General features: G+C 42.0%; 1 long non-coding RNA gene across 1 annotated transcript in view; it reads left to right on the top strand.

The window, feature by feature from the left end:
- The first annotated feature begins 2347 nt into the window (after positions 1 to 2347).
- Positions 2348 to 9548, top strand: part of LOC135215560 (uncharacterized) — a 133512-nt gene continuing 126311 nt past the window's right edge. The window contains exon 1 of the long non-coding RNA XR_010314728.1: positions 2348 to 2467. This is a non-coding gene — a long non-coding RNA (uncharacterized LOC135215560). The remainder of the gene's footprint in view (positions 2468 to 9548) is intronic.

Here is a 9548-nt window from a genome sequence, read left to right as displayed (position 1 = left end):
TAAAACAATGGGCATCATGACAGGGGTTTTATTTTTATATTATGTACAATGATGATGGCATGAAAACTCTTCAGCAAATATGACGCTGTTCCATAGTAAAACAGACTCTGCATTCATCCTGTGATATCCTGGGCATTTGTAATGTGTACCATCATATGTAATTAATGTAAGCATTGGACATTATTTCCTGTCTACTCAAATATTTCGTTTTCACATTTAAAAGTATATCATCTCATGCTTCTAACAGCTGATTGTGGTTTATAAGGATGCCTTTATTTACAGGTAATGTTCATGACACAGGCTTCATATCTTTCATTCTTTACTCTTGAAATATCATCTTGGTGTGTGGATGTCAAGAGCATAATAGGACTTTATCTCCCAGGTACCAGTACTCTAAATGTCCTTTTATACCCTGGATTAACATCGACGAGCACCTAGTAAGTGACCTGTTTGTTCGCCTGGCTCTTTATCTCTCTCTCTCTCTCTCTCTCTCTCTCTCTCTCTCTCTCTCTCTCTCTCTCTCTCTCTCTCTGGCCTTCTTTATATCCTTCCACTTGCTTTGGTTAAAGTTATTTGTAATGCAGGAACTGTAGAGTTATATAAACACGAACTTCAAATCAGATAGGCATGCTGCTGTCCCAATGGGCCGTGTGAGGTAAAGGGCGTACTTAAAGTCAAAGGTCAAATGAGAATTTGCCACTGCCGACGGCGACACAGTCTTTCACTAATACTTCTTGTTTTCTAGGAGTCTATTTTTTTTTCTTTATTTACCTTTGGCGGTCATTGAACGTGGAGCTTCTATGAAATTGCGTCGTTTATAGTCCCGTTTCTTTAGAAGAACATCAAAATAGTGTAACTATCTTGAAGTGGCACGATGTTGCAGTGACAGATTTTTCGTCCAAAATCTTTTCTAGAACTGGGAAGAATTTGTGGTCGTCATAATGCTGTTGATACTTGTTTATAAAGACAGTAATGTTTCTTTGAACTCCTTGAGTATATTCGACGTTATGAATAATTAATGAAATTTCCGTTATTATTTGATAATAGGCTACTCCTATTCCTTTTTTTTTCACAAATAAATATTCTATTCTTTGAATGCTATCTAAGCAAATCTGCTCGTTTTTTATTTCATCAAAAAGCGTGCAACTTTCTGCTTTTTTACCGTATGTAATTTATTCAGAAATAAATGGTTTATGTTAAATAAATAGCCAAATATGTAAATAAATGAGGTAAGATGTCTATCCTTACTTTTTAATCGCATATTGCCTCGAACACCATTCCCATTTCTTTACATGTTTTCTTCTTTCTCACTAGACTTTTCATTGCATCTAGTTTTTCACTTTAGGTCCTGAGGAGTTAAGTACGCTATTAGATATGTTTCGTATAACTGATGAATGGTATCTATGTTTCTTTTTCCACCAAAGTCATCTGAGATGACACATGCAAAATCGTTTTGCCAAGCGGTGGGATCTATCATGCTCTTAAACTTGTTCTGGGGCATAAATTCTATTAAGGACATCCAGACAAGGGTTTGCTTTCCATAATATGCTTTCACCAAATTTAATGTTTCTTTTTATTTTCAAAAGGTGTTCAGGATAAAATGTTTAGAAAGCATATTAGATTATCTGGAAACTACCTTGCTTTTACCTTTTTTCTTGTTTCCTACTTTCGTAGATTTTAAATTCATTTTCATATCCAACCTTACTGTCTTCCTTCAAATGTCGTGGAAGCCCTGTTTTTATATATATATATATATATATATATATATATATATATATATATATATATATATATGTGTGTGTGTGTGTGTGTGTGTGTGTGTGTGTGTGTGTGTGTGTGTGTGTGTGTGTGTGTATGGTATCCTAGCACAACAATGTTGCCATGATGACTCAGATTTTTTCAAGTCTTTGTGGTCTTGATTGTCTTGAATGTATTAGCAGATTTTTATTTTTTTTTTTATTTTACACATTTCAATATCTTGATATGTAACTCGCTTTTGACCTTTAGAGATCTTTTATGCATATGAAATTTAACTAACGTAACATTATTTATTATCCAACTGAAATGTTAAGTGTTAGGTTATACCTAGGGAATTATATTTTTAAAAATGTCAGTGTTAGTGCAATATAAAAGATACTTAATAAATATTTAAGAAAATAGTTATACTTTGATGTGAACTATCTTAGATGAAAACTAAAAATATTTTTGAAAAGAAATACTATTATTTTTCAAAATGAGGCTGTTTATCGAATCATTTTCTCTTAATCATTACCAAGAAAAATTATCAAAAGAATTTTTAGGCTTCAAGTGCGAGATAAACATTTCTAGAATTGTGATTCCGTTCAAACCTGTAGTCAGACACCATCGTTTGTTGACATGAACGTCACCACCACCGAAAACACTGATACGGTACTTGCCGTAGTTCACCATGGCTGGTTCGAAGGATTACGCTGTTTTAGATTTACAGGTAAACATCTTTCATTTTTAGTGCAGGAGAGTGTTTGTGGACACAGGGAAAAACCCGTGATCTGATAAAAATAAAATAAACACTAGAAGAGGGTTCTTTTCTCTCTTAATCATGGTTCGAGACAAGGTTCAGTGCACCCCACGTCAGCAATCCATGGCTAGCTCAGTCGCAAATCCTAGTATTGAAATTCCTTCAGTAGATATTTTTAATATATGTAATAGTTTAGTATTCAGATTTGTAATTCTTCGGTGTAGATCCTCATTCCGTTTACCATTGGTATGATTATGGTGTTTAATGACATACCTATACCTAGGGTAAAACACCGCTGGACTGTCCAACTCACCGACTATCACGGCTGGCCACCCTCCGAAAAAGTATTTTTAACGCGTCCTGACACCGTAGATGGTCATTAGTCACGAGTTGTTGTTGGTGAGAGAAGGAGCTAAAGACCTCTACTCTCCTTTCGAAGTAGCTAGGGGGAAACACCAGCGACTACCAACCTTTATCACGGTGGACAGGTCTTATTCACTCGATATTTAAATGGTGAAACAAGAATACAATTACAACTCCAAGCATACCATTCAAAAGATTGAAGTTTCGTCAACATAATGTGATATATGAAAGCCCCATACGAACTAAAATAAGCATGAGACGCTCTTTGTTAAATATGTTTTCAAGGCAGTTTTGAAATCCAATATGGCGGCTACCGTGTGGATGTACAGGTTCTGATCAGTGACGACCACCATCTTTCCCAGCCTTCCCAGCACTCATTTGAACAATGTTAGCGTATATATGTAATGTTTATTGATTTTACTCAAGATTGTAGTTGTAATCAGCACAATAAAACAACATTTTGTTGCCTATATTACTGAAAGTATGAAACTTTTTATTCCCAGGGTCATGGTTTGAACTGAATTAATTTTTACCTTGTAATCGGTGGTTTTTATCCTTATTACCATCACAACTGAAACTCCACAGTGCTTATTTGATTGTTATTATATACATTTTGGTCTCAATTCACTCCACATTGCACTTTAAACAAGTTGCTGTTCCTGGTTCCTAAGTGCGCGCGCGCCACTAACACAGTTACGAACAGCAGATGACAAAACTGCAAAATTTTATTCCCTAAATTGTTTATTTTACTCGTTATTTAGTTCAACTTTACTTTGTTATTTAAAAATTTTAATTTAATTCATGTATATTATCCATTTTTTTGCAACCAAATTACCCCGAAAAATTACAGATATTTCTAAAGTAGATACAATCCAATGTTTCTAACTTTTTCGTACATCTGGCTGCCGAAAACCATAGAGGAACGACTACGGATAAGTGGATTATATATATATATATAATTTTTTTTGCTTTTTTGTTTTTGCTAGCACTTTTCATTGATTTATGTCTATCATTGATTTATGTCTATTAGTATTTTGAATTTCTTTAATAACTGTATGCCAGAAATAAATGTAACCTTTAATGTTTGCATGCTAAGAGTGGCAAAATCATTGTTGCCACATTAGTGGAGGCTTCACACATACGCCGATTCATTATTATAAACTGTTTCCATGAATTCTAGTTGTCATAGTAATGCAATAATGATAAAATTGCTTTAATATTTATGTATATATACTTCCAATACATAGCCTAATTTCACCAATTTCCACGTTTTGTGTAAGTCTTAAACCCAGTTTGGAGGGTGAACACCTACCGAATGGCAACAGAGAGAGAGAGAGGGAGAAAGGAAGGAAGAAAGAAAGGGGTGGCGTTGGAGGGGGGAAGAGGGTAGGTGGAGCTTTTTACGCGTGTTCGTATCCATTTCTGCATAATGGAGTTTTTGTCTCTTGGTACAAGGACAAGTGTCGTTATTCTGTACAATTAGTGATTCACGATACCCTTATAAATTACGGCACTGGGTGTAAAGCACTATAGCAAAATCTTGTTCTGATACGAGTGTTCGTTACAGAAATAGGTATTGCCCAAAACCGTGCTTGCACTGTCGCTGAAACCCATAGTAGGTATGCTGCTTAGTTGTCAATCAAGTTTTATGTAATCAAGTATTTTTTACAAGCTAGCTATTGAGTAAATTTGTATTTTCATACAATCAACTTACCTGTCAGATATATACATAGCTAAGACTCCGTCGTCCCCGACAGAAATTCAAATTTCGCGCCACTCGCTACAGGTAGGTCAGGTGATCTACCGGCCTGCCCTGGGCGGCAGGACTAGGAACCATCCCCGTTTTCTATCATATTTTCTGTATCGTCGCCGGTAGGTATTCAACATTGTTGCTATTACCTCCTGACTAGATTCATAGTTTCATCCTTTGATCATCGTTTCTCGGCTTTTGGTGACGTATCTGGATCGTGTTTTGGCATTCGCTATTGTGGACTGTTTTTGGAATTGCTTTTTTGGATTTTTCTCAGTATGTCTGATTCAAATGTGAGTGTGAGAATGTGTGTGAATGTAGGCTGCAGGGTGAGGATACCGAAAGCTTCGGTTGATCCTCACACTGTATGCCGTAAATGTAGGGGGTTTCAGTGTTCTGCTAATAATACTTGTAAGGAATGCGAGGGATTAAATGCAGAAGAGTGGAAGACTTTGACTTCTTATTTGAAGAAGTTAGAGAGGGATAGGGTTAGACGTCTGAAAGGTGTGAGTTCAAGGCCTATTTGAGCCTTTTTACGGATATTTATTCTAATCCTACTGTTTAGATTTAGATCCCTAGTATCTCATTCTCAAAGTGTACTTTCGGAATCGGCCTCGGAAATCGCCAATCTGAAAGCTACGATTAGAGACATGAAGTCCAAGATGGCGGACTTGCAGGTAAGGCTAGTGAAAGTGAGCAGTTACAGTGAAGTGAGTTCTCCCAGTTGTTGTGGAGGGGGCGTTTGATCGTCCCTGCGACGCTCCCAGGCCTAGACCTCTTCCAAGCTCCCATGCCCAGAGGAGAAGGAAAGTCGAAAGCCTTAAGGAGGTCGTGGGGAATCCCCAACGGTCAGACGTCCCTTCAGCTAGCTCTGCTTCATGGCAGGCTGCTCAAGGGCGCTATAGGAAAAGCGTCCTTCGTGAGTGTTTCTCGTCCTCTCCCTCTCCCTCACCTAAACGAGGGTGGAAGGAGTCGAACTTGTCGAGACCTCTGAAGCGTCACATGAAAGAACCTGAAATAGATTCGAGCCCAGAGCGTTTCTCAGATGACGCTCCCTCTTCTATTAAGAAGGCGAAGGTGGCGTCAGCGTCACCTGACGATTACGCAGAAGTACCCTTTCCTACTTCTCCCCCGAGTGATGACGAAAGGCGTCATGCAGTGGACGTGGGAGAAGCGTCAAGGAGAATAATTATGGCAGTTCAAGAGCAACTGTCCTCTCTAGTGGGAGTTTTAGCGCCTCGTAGGAAGGACGTGGCGCTTCCAATCAAGCAATCTCGTCCTCTCTCCCCTGCTAAACGAGAAGCGTCATGCAGACGTGAAGCTTCTAAACATCTTACAGAAGCTTCGGGTTTGAGAGCGAGAACGGTTGCTTACGAAAGTTTCGTAACGCCAGAGAGACGTAAGACGTCTTTTAGACATGAAGCGTCATTGAAAACTGTTGATAGACGTGACGCTCCGACCAATATTGTGACGCCAAGTAGGACGCCTTTGGAGAGCGGAGCGTCTTCCAGGCGCGAGGCGTCATCAAGACGTCAACAGCCAAGTAAGCGAGAGACGTCAGCCAGGACGCTTGGCGAACGGGAAGCGTCATTCAAGCGGGAAGCGTCTTCTAATTATCAAGAGAAACCTGAGCTTGTGGCGCCTTACAAGGCTATTAAAGCGGGAAAGAGGAAAGATTATCATTCCCTTAGCCCCTCTCCTATTAGGAGTTTGTCTCCTCCAGAAGAGGAACGTACGGAAAGGGGAGCGGAGACTCATATAGATCCCGAGTTGGGAAGAAAACTCGGATGATGAATCAGGGAAGAGAAGGACTGTCGAAAACTATAAGGTTTTGACTGCCTTGCTTCTTGAGGAGTATGGAGACGAGTTGACTCCTGCCGCTCCTCCCTCTCCGCGCGTCTCTTTTCGAGTGCTAAGACGAAGAAGCCTTCGTCTTTTCTCAAAATGAAGCCCACCATTTCGATGAAGAGGGCCTTACAATCCTTAGACTCATGAATGAAGTCTAAGAAAGACTTAGTGAGAACAGTCTTCTGCATGCCTCCAGCAAGATTAGCTGGTAAAAGAGGCATTTGGTATCAGACGGGAGAGAATATGGGTATTGCTCTCCCTTCTACGTCGGAAGCAGATTTTTTCGACCTTAGTGACGCTTCACGTCGACAAGGTCTCAATTCGGCACGAATTACGTGGGGAATTTCTGAACTGGACCATCTCCTTAAGGGACTCTTTCATGTATTGGAAGTTTTCAACTTCTTAGATTGGTCCCTTGGGGTGATGTCCAAGAAAGCCCATGATTCGGAAGGAATCGAACTGAAGCCCTGTTATGCATATTGTCTTGTATAGACAAAGCGGTACAGGATGGCTCTTTTGAAATCTCCTCATTATTTGGAGCAGGTCTTCTAAAGAAGAGGACTGTATATGGGGCCTTCTTAACCAAGGCAGTCTCACACGCTCAGAGGGCAGCTCTACTGTATTCGCCTCTATCTGACTTTTTGTTCCCTTCTCAGTTAGTGAAGGACATTGCTCATTCTTTAACTGAGAAGGCGACTCAGGATCTTCTGACGCAGTCAGCAAGGAAGAAGAAACCTGGTTTCTGCATCTGACAAGAAAGGACTTAGTACATCAGTTCAGCCCTTTCGAGGTGGTCCGACCTCCAGACCTCCCGCAAGAAGGAAGGCTCCGGAGAAGAGAGGTAGGTGCCTTTCGTCCCTTTAAAAAGGGAAAAAGAAAATGAAGCTTCTCTCCTCCAAGCACCAGTAGGTGCCAGGCTCCTGGGATTTGTGGAGGCCTGGACACTGATAAACGCAGACGCGTCTTCATTGGCTATCATAAGGAAGGGATATCGTATCCCTTTCCTGAACACTCCTCCCTAACGTCAATACCAAGGGAACTATCAGCCAAGTACAAGGATCCTGTGCTGAGGGATACTCTTCGATCGATGGTGGAACAAATGTGGGACAAGAGAGCGATAGAACTAGTACTGGATCAAAACTCCCGGGGGGGTTTTACAATCGCCTTTTTCTGGTTGCGAAAGCCTCGGGAGGCTGGAGCACCCAGTACTGGACGTCAGCTCTCTGAAACAAATTTGTTCAGAAGGAGAAGTTCTCCATGGAGACTTCTTTGCTTCAGTCCTAGCGTCATTACGACAAGGAGATTGGATGGTGTCTCTAGATCTCCAGGACGCCTACTTTCACGTCCCGATCCACCCTTCATCGAAGAAGTACCTCCGTTTCATGACGGGGGGAAGGATCTTTCAGTTCAGAGCCTTGTGTTTCGGCCTGTCCACAGCTCCTCAGGTCTTCACAAGCTGATGAAGAATGTGGCAGTATGGTTTCTTTCTTTTCTTCACCTCAAAGGAGGGAAAATATCTCTGTATCTGGACGACTGGGCTTCATCACAGGGCCAGATCAGAGAGACAGTGCTTGGAGGACCTAAAGTTAACTCTAGATTTGATCAAAGCGTTGGGAGGGTTGCTCAAGGTGAACCTCGAGAAGTCTCAGCTGACCCCCAGACAGGACCTAGTCTATCTGGGGATTCGGATGGATTCTCGGGTTTTCGAGTATTTCCTTCGCAAGAGAGAATCGCAAAAGGCTTGCGGATAGTCTCTCTCTTCTTAGGGAAGGAACATACGTCGGCGAGGGAATGGTTGAGCCTTCTGGGGACCCTTTCCTCGCTCGAACAGTTCTTCCCACTAGGAAGACTGCATTTACGTCCGCTTCAATTCTTCCTCAAGAAGTCCTGGAGCTGGAAAACCGGACAGCTTTCGGACGTATTTCCCATTCCAGTGGAGATAGATCGCACCTGGAATGGTGTTGCCCCCTCCCCCTGGAAGAGAACAAAGGGATCTCTCTAAAAACACAGAACCCAGACCTAGTGTTGTACTCCGACGCGTCGGAGAAAGGTTGGGGAGCGACATTAGGCTCAGAAGAGGTGTCAGGCACCTGGGAACCAGCACAGGTGACTTGGCACATAAACTGCAAAGAGCTCTTCGCCGTGCATCTGGCTTTGAAGAGTCTAGAACCTCTGGTGTCAAACAAAGTAGTGCAAGTAAACGTGGACAACACCACCGCACTTGCCTACATTCGAAAACAGGGAGGGACTCACTCCTCGTTCCTTTACGAACTGACGAGAGACCTATTGCTTTGGACGTCCCACAGGAACATCTCCCTTCTGACAAGGTTCGTACAGGGAGTAAAGAATGTGAGGGCGGACAGACTCAGCAGGAGGAACCAGGTCCTTCATACAGAGTGGACCCTACACGAGGAAGTGTGTCTAGATCTCTGGTCGCTGTGGGGGACACCTCATGTGGATCTATTCGCAACATTCATTTCCAAAAGGCTGCCAATCTTTTGCTCGGTCGTGGAAGATCCAAGAGCACTTATGGTAGACGCCTTCCTGCTAAATTGGTCTCGAGTAGACGTATATGCTTTTCCCCCATTCAAAATCCTGGATTAGTAATGAAAAAGTTTGTGGCGTCAAAGGAGACGAGGATGACGTTTAATAGCCCCCCTTTTGGCCGGCCCAAGATTGGTTCACGGAGGTGGTAGAGTGGATCGTAGACTTTCCAAGATCCCTACCAAGAAGGACGGATCTTCTCAGACAACCACACTTCAAGAGGTACCATCAAAACCTCCCCGCTCTCGCTCTGACTGCCTTTCGACTATCGAAAGACTTGTCAGAGCGAGAGGCTTTTCTCGCGAAGTGGCAAGCGCGATCGCGAGAGCACGCAGAACCTCCACTACGAAAGTATACCAATCGAAGTGGGAGGTTTTTAGAAGGTGGTGTAGATCCAAGAAGTTGTCCTCCTCCACTACCTCTATAGCGGAAATTGCTGATTTCCTGCTATTCCTGAGAGAAAAATCTCATCTAGCTGTATCCACAATAAAGGGATACAGAAGTATGCTCTCGGCTGTATTCAGGAATAGAGGATTAGATCTGGCA

Source organism: Macrobrachium nipponense, chromosome 5, assembly GCF_015104395.2.
Source record: "Macrobrachium nipponense isolate FS-2020 chromosome 5, ASM1510439v2, whole genome shotgun sequence".
In the NCBI taxonomy this organism is placed as follows: Eukaryota; Metazoa; Arthropoda; class Malacostraca; order Decapoda; family Palaemonidae; genus Macrobrachium; species Macrobrachium nipponense.
Note: the sequence above shows the minus strand (reverse complement) of the source record. Positions and strands in the feature narration are given on the sequence as shown.